A 20626-nucleotide genomic window follows, 5' to 3' on the forward strand; every position below is an offset into this window, starting at 1 on the left:
CATAACTTAATCATAGCTAACACTTGATTCAAGAATCATGAAAGAAGGTTGTATACCTGGAAGAAACCTGGAGATACTAAAAGGTATCAAATAGATTACATAATGGTAAGACAGAGATTTAGGAACCAGGTTTTAAATTGTAAGACATTTCCAGGGGCAGATGTTGATTTTGACCACAGTCTATTGGCTATGAACTGCAGATTAAAACTGAAGAAACTGCAAAAAGGCGGGAATTTAAGGAGATGGGACCTGGATAAACTGAAAGAACCAGAGGTTGTACAGAGTTTCAGGGAGAGCATAAGGGAACAATTGACAGGAATGGGGGAAAGAAATACAGTAGAAGAAGAATGGGTAGCTTTGAGGGACGAAGTAGCGAAGGCAGCAGAGGATCAAGTAGGTAAAAAGGCGAGGGCTAGTAGAAATCCTTGGGTAACAGAAGAAATATTGAATTTATTTGATGAAAGGAGAAAATACAAAAATGCAGTAAATGAAGCAGGCAAAAAGGAATACAAACGTCTCAAAAATGAGATTGACAGGAAGTGCAAAATGCCTAAGCAGGGATGGCTAGAGGACAAATGTAAGGATGTAGAGGCTTGTCTCACTAGGGGTAAGATAGATACTGCCTACAGGAAAATTAAAGAGACCTTTGGAGAGAAGAGAACCACTTGTATGAATATCAAGAGCTCAGATGGCAACCCAGTTCTAAGCAAAGAAGCCCGCATCTCGTGGTCGTGCGGTAGCGTTCTCGCTTCCCACGCCCGGGTTCCCGGGTTCGATTTCCGGCGGGGTCAGGGATTTTCTTTGCCTCGTGATGGCTGGGTGTTGTGTGCTGTCCTTAGGTTAGTTAGGTTTAAGTAGTTCTAAGTTCTAGGGGACTGATGACCGTAGCAGTTAAGTCCCATAGTGCTCAGAGCCATTTTTTAAGCAAAGAAGGGAAGGCAGAAAGGTGGAAGGAGTATATAGAGGGTTTATACAAGGGCGATGTACTTGAGGACAATTTTATGGAAATGGAAGGGGATGTAGATGAAGATGAAATGGGAGATAAGATATTGCGTGAAGAGTTTGACAGAGCACTGAAAGACCTGAGTCGAAACAAGGCCCCGGGAGTAGACAACATTCCATTAGAACTACTGATGGCCTTGGGAGAGCCAGTCATGACAAAACTCTACCATCTGGTGAGCAAGATGTATGAGACAGTCGAAATACCCTCAGACTTCAAGAAGAATATAATAATTCCAATCCCAAAGAAAGCAGGTGTTGACAGATGTGAAAATTACCGAACTATCAGTTTAATAAGTCACAGCTGCAAATACTAACGCGAATTCTTTAAAGACGAATGGAAAAACTGGTAGAAGCGGACCTCGGGGAAGATCAGTTTGGATTCCGTAGAAATGTTGTAACACGTGAGGCAATACTAACCTTACGACTTATCTTAGAAGAAAGATTAAGAAAAGGCAAACCTACGTTTCTAGCATTTGTAGACTTAGAGAAAGCTTTTGACAACGTTAACTGGAATACTGTCTTTCAAATTCTGAAGGTGGCAGGGGTAAAATACAGGGAGCGAAAGGCTATTTACAATTTGTACAGAAACCAGATGGCAGTTATAAGAGTCGAGCGGCATGAAATGGAAGCAGTGGTTGGGAAGGGAGTGAGACAGGGTTGTAGCCTCTCCCCGATGTTATTCAATCTGTATGTTGAGCAAGCAGTAAAGGAAACAAAAGAAAAATACGGAGTAGGTATTAAAATCCATGGAGAAGAAATAAAAACTTTGAGGTTCGCCGATGACATTGTAATTCTGTCAGAGACAGCAAAGGACTTGGAAGAGCAGTTGAACGGAATGGACAGTGTCTTGAAAGGAGGATATAAGATGAACAACAACAAACGCAAAACGAGGATAATGGAATGTAGTCAAATTAAATCGGGTGATGCTGAGGGGATTAGATTAGGAAATGAGACACTTAAAGTAGTAAAGGAGTTTTGTTATTTGGGGAGTAAAATAACTGATGATGGTCGAAGTAGAGAGGATATAAAATGTAGACTGGCAATGGCAAGGAAATCGTTTCTGAAGAAGAAAAATTTGTTAACATCGAGTATAGATTTAAGTGTCAGGAAGTCGTTTCTGAAAGTACACTCCTGGAAATTGAAATAAGAACACCGTGAATTTATTGTCCCAGGAAGGGGAAACTTTATTGACACATTCCTGGGGTCAGATACATCACATGATCACACTGACAGAACCACAGGCACATAGACACAGGCAACAGAGCATGCACAATGTCGGCACTAGTACAGTGTATATCCACCTTTCGCAGCAATGCAGGCTGCTATTCTCCCATGGAGACGATCGTAGAGATGCTGGATGTATTCCTGTGGAACGGCTTGCCATGCCATTTCCACTTGGCGCCTCAGTTGGACCAGCGTTCGTGCTGGACGTGCAGACCGTGTGAGACGACGCTTCATACAGTCCCAAACATGCTCAATGGGGGACAGATCCGGAGATCTTGCTGGCCACGGTAGTTGACGTACACCTTCTAGAGCACGTTGGGTGGCACGGGATACATGCGGACGTGCATTGTCCAGTTGGAACAGCAAGTTCCATTGCCGGTCTAGGAATGGTAGAACGATGGGTTCGATGACGATTTGGATGTACCGTGCACTATTCAGTGTCCCCTCGACGATCACCAGTGGTGTACGGCCAGTGTAGGAGATCGCTCCCCACACCATGATGCCGGGTGTTGGCCCTGTGTCCCTCGGTCGTATGCAGTCCTGATTGTGGCGCTCACCTGCACGGCGCCAAACACGCATACGACCATCATTGGCACCAAGGCAGAAGCGACTCTCATCGCTGAAGACGACACGTCTCCATTCGTCCCTCCATTCACGCCTGTCGCGACACCACTGGAGGCGGGCTGCACGATGTTGGGGCGTGAGCGGAAGACGGCCTAACGGTGTTCAGGACCGTAGCCCAGCTTCATGGAGACGGTTGCGAATGGTCCTCGCCGATACCTCAGGAGCAACAGTGTCCCTAATTTGCTGGGAAGTGGCGGTGCGGTCCCCTACGGCACTGCGTTGGATCCTACGGTCTTGGCGTGCATCCGTGCGTCGCTGCGGTCCGGTCCCAGGTCGACGGGCACGTGCACCTTCCGCCGACCACTGGCGACAACATCGATGTACTGTGGAGACCTCACGCCCCACGTGTTGAGCAATTCGGCGGTACGTCCACCCGGCCTCCCGCATGCCCACTATACGCCCTCGCTCAAAGTCCGTCAACTGCACATACGGTTCACGTCCACGCTGTCGCGGCATGCTACCAGTGTTAAAGACTGCGATGGAGCTCCGTATGCCACGGCAAACTGGCTGCCACTGACGGCGGCGGTGCACAAATGCTGCGCAGCTAGCGCCATTCGACGGCCAACACCGCGGTTCCTGGTGTGTCCGCTGTGCCGTGCGTGTGATCATTGCTTGTACAGCCCTCTCGCAGTGTCCGGAGCAAGTATGGTGGGTCTGACACACCGATGTCAATGTGTTCTTTTTTCCATTTCCAGGAGTGTATTTGTATGGAGTGTAGCCATGTATGGAAGTGAAACATGGACGATAACCAGTTTGGACAAGAAGAGAATAGAAGCTTTCGAAATGTGGTGCTACAGAAGAATGCTGAAAATTAGATGGGTAGATCACGTAACTAATGAGGAGGTATTGAATAGGATTGGGGAGAAGAGAAGTTTGTGGCACAACTTGACTTGAAGAAGGGATCGGTTGGTAGGACATGTTTTGAGGCATCAAGGGCTCACAAATTTAGCATTGGAGGGCAGTGTGGTGGGTAAAAATCGTAGAGGGAGACCAAGAGATGAATACACTAAGCAGATTCAGAAGGATGTAGGTTGCAGTAGGTACTGGGAGATGAAGAAGCTTGCACAGGATAGGGTAGCATGGAGAGCTGCATCAAACCAGTCTCAGGACTGAAGACCACAACAACAACAAGGCTGTTGTAATTTATTAAATTTCTTTGATGGTTTCTCATTTTCGATAGTGCATTTAATCGTAAGTATAAATACTATTATCAATCAAATCATTCGTACTCTTAGTGAAACCGACAACTCTTCACCATGCAACTACAGTGTCACAACTGTCAGATCGCTGAAGTCGGGAGCAATCTGGAACAAACCACTGTTGACACGAAGTGTTCCGAATGGTGCCAACATGCGGCTATCATTACTTTGGTCAGCTAGTCTACTGGGGGGCTCATAACGTACCAATTTATATAGGTTACCAATTAATAGTTGGACCCGGTACATGTGCGACCCGAGTTGCTGCCACACAATGTAAAAGTCGGCTCTTGCGAAATAAGTTTAACGAACACAGCTCTATACTTAGAAAGCACAATTGACGACGCCGTCGCTTTGAAAGACTAAGAAGCCCAGCTTGCTTAGATGCTCGTATGTTCACTCGGTACATCTTCGACTTCTTCATATGCGACCTGACTATAAAAAACATCAAGAACTACTGCGATCTTATCTTCGGAGGGGAGCATCATACAAGCGTCGAAGCATTGTGTGTTTGTGCGTGTGTGAGTGTGTTTTAAAACACGTCATAATCGTGAAAGTAATTCTTGATTGCTATAATTTATCGTAAATCATTATTATGACTCAACTTCATTTATCTTCATTTTAAATCATGTACAGTATATAAACCGATTCCAACAATTTCCAAAGTCACACAGTGACTTCCAATGAGTAGCGCCAATAATTGTGATAGGAGCCTCATGGAAATGTTGACTCCTAGAATTCTTTGACGCGGGCAATTGTTAAGAAATATTTATAGTATCATTTTTAAAATTCTCTGCAGTGTAGTTAGGTGTTCGTACAGTTTCTTCATGTCGTGTCTTTACAAGACTTCTTATATACTCTTCATTAATGAATAGTCATTCAAAACCGATTTAGCCTCTGAAGAATTTACTCGAGCGTTTGAATGAAATAAGCTTTATAATTAAAGGGTCGTTTTCACTGATAGTCTGTACTAATGGTGCACCAAATACTAACAAAGTAATTGGAAAATACTTTACTGCGGGCCGGCCTTGTACTAAAATATCATTTTATGAGCACTTTCGGCATTTATGACTTGGTAGAGTACAGGAGAATTCAATCAACTAGTAACAGTTATTGCTAATGGGCCTTCATTCGAAAGGAGCAATACCGCATACCTTTTGAGTGATGAATCGCTCACGGAGCGCTTCTTCGCAACCGAGGTTCGAAGGATTTCTATCAGGACACACGCGGTTGGCCCGCGAGGTGAAATTCTTTCTGCGCCAATCGTGGCCTCGTCCTTTTTTCCACAGACGATGGTCTTGTAGATACAGTAGAGAGTGTCTGTGAAGGGAAAAAATAAGAGCAAAAATATGGAATACGGAATTTGCCTCAGCTATATAAGTACTCCTGCAACTCGAGCCGTTATACAGAGACGAACACACAGCAAACCTGTGTTATACTGGTGATGGGTGGCGTACGAACAGATTGCCACAAGTTCTCAACCGGTGACATGCATCCAAATATCCGACTTATAACTTAAAGAATGTCACTGCTCGTTGAAATAAGTGTCTTTACAAATTTCGTATTTCTCCTGAAGTGCTGAATAACTCGATATAGTATTTACACCGACGCAAAAAACACAAGTTATGCGACATAAAAGAAAGTGTTTCTACCTGTGAAAGATGACACCTGTTCAAATTTCGCGCCAATACCACAAGTGTGGTGTTAATAGTGCCACTACGAGGGTGCACATCAGGTGTGCCTTAAGGGGGGTAGGACGTCAAACGGGCCGACTTGGAGCAGGAGAGGCACAACAAGACTTTTTATTTTCTACTGTCTATACTTTTACAAATAAATTCATAAAACTTTGGCAGCAAGACCAGGAAGGATTCAGGATTCAGACTCATAGCAGTGGAAGTGCAAAAACATAACAAAATAATTTTTTTTAGATATGAAATTACATCATTTTTTCACTTACTGTTGGCTACATTTGTTGCTATAGGTACATTTTACTTCAAAAGTAAGAGAGATTCTTTGATGAATTTTGCACAGCATACAAACCATAGTTACAGGTGCATGAAACTCTTGTGTTTTCCAAATCTATTAAAACTGTGGTAAAAACTGAGATAATTAACTACAAAATTTGATTTTTTTCTAAACATAAAGTTTAAAACGTAACAGCTCATTCATTTTTCACAAATTAAATAGATTCTAGAGTTTCAGACACCTGTAAGTATGGTTTGTATGCTGTGCAAAATTCATCGAACAATCTCTCTTACCTATGAAGAAAAGTGTACCTATAGCAGCAAATGCAGCCAATAGTAAGTGAAAAAATGATGAAATTTCACATGTAAAAAAATTATTTTTTTATGTTTTTGAACTTCCGCTGCTACGAGTGTGAATCCTAAATTCTTCCTGGTCATGCTGACAAAGTTTTATGAATTTACTTGTAAAAGTATAGACAGTGGAAATTAAAATGTCCTGTGGTGCCTCTCCTGCTCCACGTCGGCCCGTTTGACGTCCTACCCCCCTTAAATACGCACTGTGACGGTCCTGAGCGTTAGTTACCTTTGAGATCTGACGTCATGAGCTGAAGCTAGTAAAGAAGGCCTTTAAGGCGACAAAAACGCCATTACCGGCACCTCACTGAGTATGAACGAGGTCATGTAAAAAGACAATGAGAAGCTGGGTATTCCTTCTGCGATACTGTAGAAAGACTTGGCAGGAACGTAGCCAGTGTACATGACTGCTGGCAGCGGCGGTCATAAGAATGTATGGTCGCAAGATTACCGGGGCCAGGACTGCCCACTTGGCACTATCGAGAGGGAAGACCATCGCGTTCGGCGTGTGGCTCTGAGGCATCATACTGTATCAGCAGCAGCAATTTGAGCAGCAGTTGGTACCACAGTGACACAACTAACTGTTACAAATCGGTTACTTCAAAGACAGCACCGAGCACACGCCACGTAGCGTGCATTCCACTGACCCCAAACCACCACCATTTGCGAGTCCACTGGTGTTAAGCGAGAGCTCATTGGACGGCAGGGTGGATGTCTATTGGGTTCTCTGATGAAAGCTGGTCCTGCCTCATCGCCAGTGATGGTCGTGCGTTCGTTAGGGGGCCAGTTGAGTGCCTGCAACCAACCTATTTGCACGCTAGACTGGTACCTACACCTGGAGTTAGGGTCTGGAATGCAATTTCGTGCAGCAGCAGGATAATTCTCATGGTTATCCCAAGCACCCTATCTACAAATTTGTTCGTCAATTTGGTGATTAGGCCTATTGTGCTGCCATTTACGAACAGCATTCCATGGTACGTTTTCCAGCAGGTTAACTCTCGCTCGCAAATTTCTCTATAAAGTGTCGACGTGTTACCTTCTCCTGGTCGACCATCAGGTATCTGTCTCCAATCGAGCACATATGGGACATCATTAGACGACAACTCCAGCGTCATCCACGAACAACGGTAACCATCCCTTTACTGACCAACCAAATGCAACAGGCACGGAACACCATTCCACAAACTGACATCCAACACCTATAAAACACAATGTATGCACGCTTGCATTCTGTTTATTTACTCCGGTTGATAACTTGCCACCATTTCACATTAGCAAAGACGTATCTCACGCTTACATTAACTTGTGATCTTGTAATGTTAATCGCTTAATTTTGTTACCTAGACAAATGTGTTCCCGAAATTCCATTCCTCTACATTAATTCATTTTGTAGTGTCTCGATTTTTTTTCGGACTGAATATCTAGGAATTTCCCTGTGGGAGACACGATTCTGCTCTCATAGACTGAGACTAACGAATAAAAAGGAAGTTGCTGACTTTTGTTATTATCTATAAAGCTGAGAAGGACATAACATATTGAAATAAACGGATTGTTACTTACAGATGATTTTGTTGAGCTGTTTAAAAAGCTAAGAGACGCACGGTCATAAGCCAATATCCTGGGAAAGGTAGCCAGTAGAACATGTTTAAGAATCTCCAAAGAAATTTTTAACGTAAAATGTGCAGCAAAATTTTTGTTGGCATACATTGATCACATAGGAAAGAAAAAAAGTTCAAGTATGTAAGTGAGATAATGCAAGCAAACGAATAAGAAAAATTTGTTATAAGATGCACGAAATAGAAAGATCGTGTGGAACAACTACGGGTATTAACAGTAAAAAATTCATAGCTAGAACAGAAAAATTTACAAATTACAATTCCGCATTGAATGTCTCGTGCAGGCGTGGGCCAAGGACTATATCATAAATCATACCAACGAGAAGCATTAGTGAGAAGAATAAAACGAAAATATAGGTGAAATGAGAGGCACGAAAGCCTGAAAACTAAGAAGAAAAGCTGAAATATATTAAAACACATAAAAAACAAAGCTTTTTAGTGAATCAATGACAATGACTAACGAAACAACAAACTGGATGCGAGAAGATAAACAGAAAGTTAGAAATACTAAACAAAAAGGAAGAATCGACAACTGAAAAATGTTTTCAGATACAGAGCGGATAAAGAACGAGTATCGAGTTTTATAACGAAAGAAAGGTAGAGAAACAAGGTATGTCGTTTTAATGCTACATCTAGTAGGTCCATATTTTGTGAATGCGCGAATAAACAAGGAGAAATAGAACGTACCGTCACGGCCATCTTACGAAGAATTTCTACAAACGTTTGTTCAAAGGCAAGGTTAATCTTGATTCAGTAGACTTCATCCCTTCCCTTAACAGGTGCTCCAATTTCTAAAAACAAATTTGCTTGGATGATCGCGATTTTGTATCATTCCCGGTCGTTGAGTAGTTCCATTAATGACGTTCGTTGATGAAGTTGCCCTCACTCGTAACGGAGTAAATAACTTTCATAACACACTTGACTGGTTCTACGAAAAGCCTCTTATTATTGCTCACAATCATTTACAACGCTTCTCAGCCAGTAAATTGAGACTGGTATAACATGATTCACGATATTTATTAGGCAAATCGTCCTATAGATATTACATTCAGGCTTCTTGAAAATTAAATTCTGTTGTCACTGAAAAGTTTCTCTTTGGCAATGAGACAGAATTTTCTTCTTCACCGTGACGGATCATTGCACATTCTAGATTTAAACTGACATAATGGTGTCGGGATAAGCCCACGCAGTGAACATTTACTGTCGACGCTATTCATTGATAAACAAAGACAAAAGGGATGATTTCGTACAGTGCTATAACATAGAATAGCGTCACGTAGGACGTTAGGTAATAAGTCCATGACGTAAAGCATCAAAAAGAAAAGTTATTAAAAAAAACGAAGAATGGCCGACGCCCAAGTATTACGAGGGTGAGTCAAATGAAAATCTTAAATACTTTTTTAAATATTATTTATAGTGCAGAAGTGGTACAAAGCTGTATCACCTTTCATATAATCTCCCCCACGCACAATGCAAGTCCTCCAGCGCATAAATTCCTTTAGAAAAAAATTCTTTTGTTATTCGCGCAACCACTCATGCACCGCGTGGCGTACCTCTTCATCAGAACGGAACTTCTTTCCTCCCACTGCGTCTTTGAGTGGTCCAAACATATGAAAATCACTTGGGGAAAGGTCTGGCGAGTATGGTGGATGAAGAAATGCAGGTCTGTGATTGTTGCAACTTTTGTGCGGGGCCGGCCGAAGTGGCCGTGCGGTTAAAGGCGCTGCAGTCTGGAACCGCAAGACCGCTACGGTCGCAGGTTCGAATCCTGCCTCGGGCATGGATGTTTGTGATGTCCTTAGGTTAGTTAGGTTTAACTAGTTCTAAGTTCTAGGGGACTGATGACCACAGCAGTTAAGTCCCATAGTGCTCAGAGCCATTTGAACCATTTTGTACGGGCAGTGTGGGGCCTTGCATTGTCATGTTGCAGAAGGACACCTGCTGACAGCAATCCACGTCGCTTTGATTTGATTGCAGGCCGCAGACGATTTTTTAGATCTGTGTATGATGCACTGGTGACAGTGGTCCCTCTAGTCACAACTCGTTGTGCCTGACCTGGACGAGGTGCATCTTCCACTGAAGTCACACCATTTGCGAACTTCCTACTCCATTCGTAGACTTGCTGCTGCGACAAACATGCATCACCGTACTGAACCTTCATTCATCGATGAATTTCAATAGGTTTCACACCTTCATACGCAAAAACCGAATAACAGAACGCTGTTCTTCCCTGGTGCAATTCGTAATTTGGGCGACCATCTTTATACTGATACTGCGACGGTATGTGTGCATCTGCACTACGCTGCCACCTGCACGCTGTTTTAGCACGCTTACCAACTTACCGGATAACAGCGCGAAATTTCGATTTGTTACTACAAATTTATGTTTCAAATGGTTCAAATGGCTCTGAGCACTATGGGACTTTCAGTCCCCTAGAACTTAGAACTACTTAAACCTAACTAACCTAAGGACATCACACACATGCATGCCCGAGGCGGGATTCGAACCAGCGACCGTAGCGGTCGCGCGGTCCCAGACTGTAGCGCCTAGAACCGCTTGGCCACCCAAATTTAAGGTTTTCATTTGACTCACCCTCGTACATGGTTTTTTTGTTGTAAGACGTGACAATTTTATGTTTCATTTTCTATTATTTTCTATTATGTGTTACAGTGGTGCAGGTTTGCACTGTGCTAAATGACTTTCCAGAAGACTACAGATTATTTGATTGTCTAATAACATTTTCAGCTTCAAATAAATAAGTCCGTGCTGTAACTATTAATTTTTGCTGTTAATTCAGTTCATTGATATACAGAAACGAAGATGATCATTTTGTAAAGTAGTATAACATGATTATAATCAACTAAACCAATGAACCGTGTTCCAGATTTACATTTACGAAAGTGTTCTACTCCAGCGAGACACCACCGTAATATAACACTGCAGAGAAAAAATTATGTTTTGTTATCAATTTATCGTTGTAAATGTCCTGTACAGGAATACCTATCAAACACTACTGACATACACCGAAGTGACACAAGTCATGGTACAGTGTCATACACATACACAGATGGCGGTAGTAGCGTCTACATCCGGTATGAAATGGCACTGCTTTGGTGGAGCTGTCGTTTGAGCACAAGTGATTCATGTGAAAAAGTGTCCCATGTGATTATGGCCACACGACGGGAAATAACGGACTTCAAACGCGAAAGGGGAGTTGGAGCTAATTGCGTCGGACATCCCATTACGGAAATCGTTAGGGAATTCAATGTTCCGAGGTGCACAGTGTCAAGAGTGTGCCAAGAATATCACATTTCAGGCATTACCTCTAACCACTTATAACGCAGCGGCCGACGGCCTTCGCTTAGCGACCGAGAGCAATGCCGTTTTCGTAGTGACATCAGTGCTAAAAGACAAGTGTTACTGCGTAAAATAATTGGAGAAGTCAATGTGTGATGTGCGAAGAACGTATCGTTCGGACAGTGTGGCGAAATCTGGCATAATGGGGTATGACAGCAGGCGACCGAAGCGAGTACCTTTGCTAACAGCACGACATCGCGTGCATCGCCTCTCCTAGGTTCGTGACAATATCGGTTGGACGCTAGACGACTGGGAAACCGTAACCTGCTCAGACGAGTCCACACTTCAGATGGTAACAGCTGATGGTACAGTTCGAGTGTGGCGCAGATCCCATGAAGCTGTGCACCCAAATTGTCAACAAGGCACTTTGCAAACCGGTAGTGGCTCAATAATGGTGTGGACTGTGTATACATGGAGTGGACTGGATCCTTTAGTCCGACTGAACCAATCGTTCACTGGAAATGGCTACGCCCGACTATTTGGAGATTTTTTGCAGCCATCCATGTACTATATGTTCCAAACCAACGATGTAATGTCACTCGTCAACAATTGTTCCCGGTTGATTTGCAGAACATTCTTGACAATTCGAACGAATGATTTGGCCACCCAGATCCCATCCAACACTTATGGAGCAGATCCAGGAGTCAGTTCACGCACAAAACCCTGCACCGACAACACTTTCGCAATTATGGAATGCCATAGAGGCAGCGTGGCTCAGTATTTCTGTAGGGGACTTCCAACGACTTGGTGATCCATGCCACGTCTACGGAAGTCCGATACGATATTAGGAGGTATACCACGACATTTGTTACCTTACTGTATCCGTGTGTAATTTACATTTTTTTTATATTGTTGGGCTTAAAATCGACGCTCAGTTAGTGATGTCACTGATATGCAGATACGCCAAAGCTTTAAACACTGGAAATGAAAGAAGTCTTATCTTCCCTTCTTTTCTCGTTGTTCATATCCTACCAACAGGCGCGGATTGAGGCACAATGAGTTTCCTTTTGACAGGATTTGTAACAGTTTGTGACAACTTGCTCGATGGGAGGATGACGCACTAAGTTCTTTGAGGCGGTTGGGTTATCTATGTCAGATGATTTTGCCGTAAGTTTTAAATGGAATGCATGGGGAGCTGTTATTCGTGTGCTAGATCTGGTTAAGTCCACATCGCTCACCACACAGGCCAGCAGAGTACTATGGAGTCACAAGTTACAAGTACAAAACAGCTCCACTTTGTTCATTTCGTTGTTTCCGGTTGATCGTTTGGTTAGTTAATGTTTATTCAGTAGCATTATTGTGAAGTTTATTAAATCTGACAACGATTATACCAGTTTAGAAGTGATTCGGGCCACGTCGTGTAGGTTGGTATCTGAGCACTCCTAGGGTATTAGGAATCTTCCGTTCTTATAACGTGTTTCATTCATGTGGAACCAACATATTTTTTATTTTTTTATTTTTTTACTGCTGGGCTCCACGTTTCGGGGTTGGTCTCAGCTCGATTCCTGCGTTTCTTTATAAGATTAACGTCTGATAACTTGGTCGCGTCTTTTAATGCTGCCACACGGATAAGTTCCTTCATGCAATTTTCTTTGACTCTGTTGCTCTGACTTGATAGATCACTGGGAATAGCAACAGTAAATGTGTACATTGTGTATTTTCCAGTATGTCATGCAACAATTTTGTATATATTGCAACGTATCTGATGCAGCCACTTTCCATGACGTAAAAGTGTAATGTAAATGTAGCAGATAGTATTTGCAAGGAGTAATGTCCGGTCCCTAACTTTTCCTGAATCAATGAAAGTGTGAAAACAGAACAAACAGAAAACTAGGGCTAGACTCTCTTAAAAGGAAAAAGAAGTATGTTAAAATCTCGTATGAGGGAAGAACATAATCTGTAAAAGGTCATTAGGCACTATCAATGGACGCACTGAGAACCGCAGTGGTCCAATGCACAGAACCAATCTTTTGAGAAAAATAGATATTTGTGGAAATCAAATTTATGGACAAACCACTAGTCTCAGAGGTCTTAATGGTGTTTTAATCAAGTCTCAACATCTTAAACTTCCTACAAACAAATAACGTTTCCATTCTGTTACGAAATATTAATTACTATTAAAGATTTTATTTATTACTAATATTAATTCACAGAGCTCGATACGCAGGCTACTGAAAATAGCGTCTTTCGACAGTAGTTAAGTTTATAATTAATGTGAACCTATAATTAGAACATAAAGAACAGAAACTAATGCACCACATACACAATTAGCACCTGTTTTATCACTTCATGGTCCTCATTATCACCATTTTCATTATACACATTCTGTGGATTGAGGTTCAGATAAAACTGTCGATGCACCTCCGATTACGAAGTATTGCTACCAAAGTGCTTTACATATACACTAAATTATACAGTCATCCCTAGATAACAAATCAGCAACACAGAGCAAAAAAAATATACTTTGTTCTTTGGGTCCATATGCAAACGAATATCCGAGAAATCGGTGAGGCAGGTTTTCGTGGTTGATCATGTACACAGTGTGGGGTTACAGATGTATATAAAGCTGGTTCACCATAAGATCAACAAAAATCATTAGCATGCACAAATTGATGATGGTGTACTTTAGGCCCTTATTGTTGTCAGCGCCTCAACACATTAAAACAGTAAAGCCTGAAAGTGTAGTTCTGTCACTGTATTCCTAGCTCTGCTTGAGGTTATAGACAAAGTAGTGCATATGTCATGTAGTTCTCTGCATCCACAAAATTTTAATAAGCATTTTCTCCTAAAAAAGTTCGTATCACCATATTATTTGGCAAGATTCTGACACTATTTCTTGAAATTTGCTGGTATTTTTTGATTAGAATGCAGAAATAGGAGCCGGCAGGGGTGGCGACTCAGTCCAGAACCGCGCGACTGCTATGGTCACAGGCTCGAATCCTGCCACGGGCATGGGTGTGTGAGATGTCCTTAGGTTAGTTAGGTTTAAGTAGTTCTAAGTTCTAGGGGACTGATGACCTTAGATGTTAAGTCCCATAGTGCTCAGAGCCATTTGAACAATTTGAGCAGAAATAGGATATCCTCTCAGTCACACATATGGCACACGCTCAATGGCAAACTAGTGCATAAGCTTGTAGACTATATCGACAGAGTGTTCCATGTAGTGCTGAACTAATCCACTGTGCTTGCATTGACAAGGAGTGGGCGCAGTCATTTTCTTATGCTAACTGTTTTGAGGTGACAAACTCATGGCCGATATGCTTCCCCAAACCTTGTACAACCCGTACTTGTGCACTGTCTCTAACCATCTCATCAAAGACACAACATTCAACACTAATTCTCCTTCCTTCCTACATGTAAACAACTGTATGTGTTTCTTAACGTCGCTATTTGAGATCTGTAGTATCAGATTACTCGTAGTGTTAGATACTAAGCTGTCATTTTAAAGCGTACAGAGGTATTTGCCTGCAGTCAACAGCAGCCATTAGAAGATAAAACTGTAGAGCAGCCATGTGTGGCATGTAACTTTTTCTTTATTTTTACGTGTGTCACTCAATCACTGTGCCGTCCTACATACAAGTACGAGATGCGACAATAAAGTAATGAGACTGATTTTCTTTGCAATATGTGGCAACCCTGCAGGCTTGCGTAGGTACATTATCTTTGACCTTGGTTTATAAGCTGCTCCTATTCCAAGCGGCACATCGATGCAACTGCTCAGTTGTGAGTTGTGCTGTAATAAGTTAACACGTGTTTGTGTCTCTCGTCACGGAAGTGGAACCGCATAATATTGCGCAACGGTATGTGATTTCTTTTTGCGTTAAATTGGGTGAAAACACGATAGCAACTTACGGTAAGCTTCAGAAGGCTTTTGGAGAAGAGGTTATGTCAAGAGCGTGACTGCTACGGTCACAGGATCAAATCCTGCATTGGATATGGATGTGTGTGTTAGTGCGTGTAGGTTAGTTAGGTTTAAGTAGTTCTAAGTCCTAGGGGACTGATGACCTCAGATGTTAAGTCCCATAGTGCTCAGAGCCATTTGAACCATTTTATGTCATAAGCCCAAGTTTTTCGTTGGCATAAAATGTTTAGTGAAGGCAGAACGAATGTTGAAGATGAAGATGGCAGTGGATGACCATCAACCTCACGGATGGATGTCAACTTTGCCAGGGTGCGTGAACTCGTACGATCTGATCGAAGATTGTCCGTGAAGATGATTGCAGAAGAACTGAACATCAATCGAGAAACGGTTCGTCTAATAATAACTGAAGATCTTGTGCAAAAATGGTCCCCTAAAATCTCACATCACATCAGCGAGAAACACGGAAAAATGTGGCAGCTCATCTGTTAGAGAAAACGGAAATCAATCCAGAATTGTTGAGCCATGTTATCACTGGTGATGTAAGTTGGTTTTTTCAGTACGATCCAGAGACAAAATTCCGAAGTTCGCAACGGTGCTGAAAGGGATCACCCAGAGCAAAAAAAGCTCTCATTTCAAAGTGAAAAGTGAAATGCATGCCAGTGTACTTCTTTAATTCCAAGGGAATTGTTCATAAAGAGTCGGTGCCTCCTGGTCAAACAGTTAACCAATATTACTACAAAGAGATTTTAGAAAGACTTCGTAAAAGAGTTCTTCGTGTCCGTGCCAGCATAGCTGATAATTGGATTTTGCATCACGATAATGCGCCATGCCATACTGCTCCAAAAGTACAGCAATTTTTAACCTCAAAACAAATCTCAGTACTACCACTGCCACCTTATTCACCAGATATCGCTCCGTGCGACTTTTTATATTTCCAAGAGTCAAAACGGCGGTCAAGGGACACCATTTTCAAACAACACGAAATGTCCAAAAAGCTGTGACGAGGGTCTTGGAGGATATTACAGAAGATGAGTTCCAGAAATGTTACCATAAATGGCAGAAGCGCTGGAAAAAGTGTGTGCAATCAGAAGGGAACTACTTTGAAGGAGACAATACTAATCTTGACTTAAACAGTAAGCAACATTTTTTGTCACATAATCTCATTACTTTATTGTCGCACCTCGTATGACGATACCACTACGCACAGCCCGATATTCGTGACTATCGACCTTCGGCTATATAACTTCTGAAGATGTTCACGTTGCCGGCCGCGGTGGTCTCGCGTTTAAGGCGCTCAGTCCGGAACCGCGCGACTGCTACGGTCGCAGGTTCGAATCCTGCCTAGGGCATGGATGTGTGTGATGTCCTTAGGTTAGTTAGGTTTAAGTAGTTCTAAGTTCTAGGGCACTGATGACCACAGATGTTAAGTACCATAGTGCTCAGAGCCATTTGAACAATTTTTGCTCACGTTGGTCGAGTGAAACATGTAAAATTAAGAAGTTAGACGCGACTCGTGGCTGCTGTACAGTTTTTAACTGTCACTTTATATTTATAGTGGACTGGACCTCCTTTGAGCTGAACGTGCGATTATTCTTGCTGAGTTCCATTGTACAAAGGAATTTAAATTAATGAATGTGGCGAATTACTTCCGATCTTCAGTGGCACACTTCTCGCAGTGAACAACACTATTATTATTCTTACGGTCCGACCAAGGTGATTAACAGTTGCGGTGATCCCTCTACTGACTACTCGCTGGCGCAAAGTGTTAGCGTTGGTTTGTCAGCCACCAGAAACTCAGAGGCGCGCCTTCGAAACGTGACTGCAGAACTGACCGGTCTTTGCCAACTACGACCTCAAACGCGGAAGCTGGGTAGGGAAACTATAGCCACAAAGACCGGTGTTGAACTTTCGCTGCAGTTACTTCTCCACTGGTGTAAATTCGTTTTCCTTTCGGTAGCGGCAAATCAGCTGAATTTATCGCTGAACCGCAGTGGAGTCATGAAAGAAACAACAAATATCTTGCTTTTTTCAAAAAGTAAACACTTTCGAAATAGGAGCGAGATACTGACAGAGAAAGTACACTGAGAAAATCAGCTTAAATCTCCAATGTTTCAGGACGAAGTTCCTGTTCCTGTTCATAATTGTTTAATTACTCGATTCGAATTTCCTCCTCGGAGCAGGACGTAGCTTACTATTAGTGGTCACAAAATGTCAGACTCAAATGATGTAGCGTACAGAAGCTTACATTGTAGTTCACAGAAATTATTTTGGACACAAACTGTAACGTAATGCAGTACCTTCAGTGTTTTTCAGTCCAATTAGCTTGGCTGTTGTAGCAATGTGTTCGGGAGCTGGTGTTGAGTGAAAGGATACTGGGCCATAAATTTATTAACGTATTTATTAAAACCACAAACCAATTTATTGAAAAGCAAAAAATGATGGAAGACAAATTGAGCAGTTTCCCCGGGAAATAATTAAATTAAATTCCAACAACACAACTGTTGGTAAATGTTATATATAAATTTGAGAAGTGACTGAATGAAATTTTTGAAAAAAACATTAAGTTAAAAAACTGAGAGGTGCTTGTCTATAAAATTAACCTGCATATTCCACATTACAAGATTAAAAACATATCGTGAGCAGATAAAAAGTCATTAACATCAGCCTTCCACGATCAATTGACTGTTTGCAGATAATTAGAAGGAAGATCACTGGTCCCAAGCAATCACACTAGCCGGACAATATTAAATTCAAAGTATGATACAAGTGGAAGTTGCAGAGTCAAGTAGTTTCTCTTCCTTGCGATTGACATTAGAGAAATAAACACTCTCAGTAAAGGCATTTATCGTACGTACGCCTCTTTAGCTGGTGGACCCACAATATAAACAACAGATACATCAAGGTATCCTGTAAAATACGAACCACTAATTAGTAATTTGCATTTACAGCACAAAAAGACATTGTAAATACAATTGAAAAAGACGAACGTTGCACGTGAAGCACCTGATTCCAGAATAAATGACATATTTTAATTACAGGTGTTGCCAAAGTTAGTCAGACAGCTTGAGCACCACTAGTTTAGTCACAGAAATGTAACTTGAGTGAGATCATTTAAAGTATTCGTGAATGAAAATGCTTACAGGTCACGATGGACAACCAGTATGGCGATTTTCACCGGTACACCTGCCTAATATCGTGTAGGGTCCCGCGAGCACGCGTAAGTGCCACAACAAGATGTGGCTTGGAATCGACTAATGTCTGAAGTAGTGCTGGAAGGATTTGACACCATGAATCCTGCAGAGCTGTCCATAAATCCGTAAGAGTGCGAAGGGGTTGAGATCTCTTCTGAACACCACGTTGCAAGGCATCCCGTATATACTCAACAATGTTCATGTCTGGGGAGTTTGGTGGCCAGCGGAAGTGTTTAAACTCAGAAGAGTGTTCCTGACACCACACTGCGGCAACTCTGGACGTGTAGAGTGTCGCATTGTCCTGTAGGAATTGCCCAAGTCCGTCGAAATGGATGGACGCAGGTGATCAGGCAGGAGTCGTATATCACTCCAACTGCACACACCTCACACCATAACAGAGGCTCCACCATCTTGAACAGTCCCCTGCTGACGTGCAGTGTCTATGGATTCATGAGGTTGTCTCCAGCCATATACACGACCATCCGGTCGATACAATTTGAAACGAGACTCGTCCGACCAGGCAACATGTTTCCAGTCATCAACAGTCCAACGCCGGGGTTGACGCGTCCATGTGAAGCGTAGGGGCAAAGTTTTGTGTCGTACAGTCATAAATGGTACACGAGTGCATCTTCGGCTCCGAAAGCCCATATAAATGATGTTTCGTTGAATAGTTCGCACGCCGAGACTTGTTGATGACCCAGCATTGTAATCTGCAACAATTTGCAGAAGGGTTGCGCTTCTGACACGTTGAACGATTCTCTTCAGTTGTCGTTGATCCAGTTCTTTCAGGATCTTTTTCCGGTTGCAGCGATGTCTGATAATTGATGTTTTACCAGATTCCTGATATTCACTGTACCCTTGTGAAATCCTCGTACGGGAAAATCCCCACTTCATCGCTACCTCGGAGATGCTGTGGCCCATCGGTCTTGCGCCGACTATGACACCACGTTCAAACTCACATAAATCTTGATAACCTGTCATTGTAGCAGCAGTAACCGATCTAACAACTGCGCCAGATATCTGTTGTCTTATATAGGCATTGCTGACCAGTGCTGACCAGTGCCATCTCCTGTCTGTTTATATATCTCTGTATTTGAATACACATGCCTATACCAGTTTCTTTGCCGCTTCAGTGTAGAACAGCCGCTGCACGGCACACCATAATCATGCACACGGTTATCGGACGCGCACCATAATTTCTTGCAGATCGAAGCGTAAGTTGAGAACTGCTCGACCAAGGACTGCCATGAAGCAGACTTTGCGGCGAGTTGGGTAAGAATTAGGAACAACGGATGCTATTCACCAGATGCGAGTGCACCCGATAATTGAAACTGGCAGATAGGAACCCAACCCGACTCCACACTGGACATAAGCATCTTGCAAATTCAAATGCCGGGAACAACTTAGGTTCCGTGCATAGCGCAGAGGTTTTTCAACGAGCCATATCCTCGGCCCCACGTGACACCCAATCTCACCGAAACCGCTGTGACCAAAAACGCAACTTTTAGCAGCGGGCCAAGGACTCTGTCGGCCGTCACGGCGTTTTACTCCAGCGGCTGTAAAACACACCGCTCAACCGCCCGTCATTGAGCGAGCGCCTCCTGGCCGCAAAAGCGCGTAAGTGCTGCCCCAAGGACCTGCCCTCTGCAGACGACAAACCGCTCGAGAAGCTATTACGTTCGGAGAGGCTAATAACGAGCGGGAACTATCGATAACGAAACTGCCCGAACGGCACAGTTGTGATTTATATACAGTTCACCTATTGCAATTGGCGACGATGAAAAACTGAAACCTCTAGTAATGGGGCTAAACCGCTACATTCACCTTTCACAGCAAAGTATCAATAGTGTGTGGAAGTGATGGGATAAGCTTAAACCAGGTTCCACATCGTGCAGCGTCGACACTTTGCGTATTTGATAAGTTTTCTTGCGAACGCTGGAATGTACGGCTCTTTAAGAAAGGTTCTGACATTCAGTACCGTATCGCCCGTCTTTCATACAGGGATTAGGCATGTGTCTGTTCCACCTTCACAGAATTTATTTTCACCGTTCCCATGGCCGAATTTTGCTTTTTCTTCGTTCGGGCACCATGATGTTTTGGGCAGTGTCACATTCGTTCTTTTTATGTAGCTTACCTTTCACTTTATTCTATTATTTCGTCATGAATAGCAGAGACAGCCAATTCATTACGAATGATTACATTTCTAGTTACATGTCTTCTTGTGCAGGTCTTAACT

At 42.7% G+C, this 20626-nt stretch overlaps 1 protein-coding gene across 3 annotated transcripts in view; it reads right to left on the minus strand.

Moving 5' to 3' along the window:
- LOC126483880 (ctenidin-1-like) overlaps window positions 1-20626 on the minus strand; it is a 616668-nt gene that overhangs the window by 572746 nt on the left and 23296 nt on the right. The window lies entirely within an intron of this gene.

The sequence above is a fragment of the Schistocerca serialis genome, chromosome 6, assembly GCF_023864345.2.
Source record: "Schistocerca serialis cubense isolate TAMUIC-IGC-003099 chromosome 6, iqSchSeri2.2, whole genome shotgun sequence".
NCBI lineage: Eukaryota > Metazoa > Arthropoda > Insecta > Orthoptera > Acrididae > Schistocerca > Schistocerca serialis.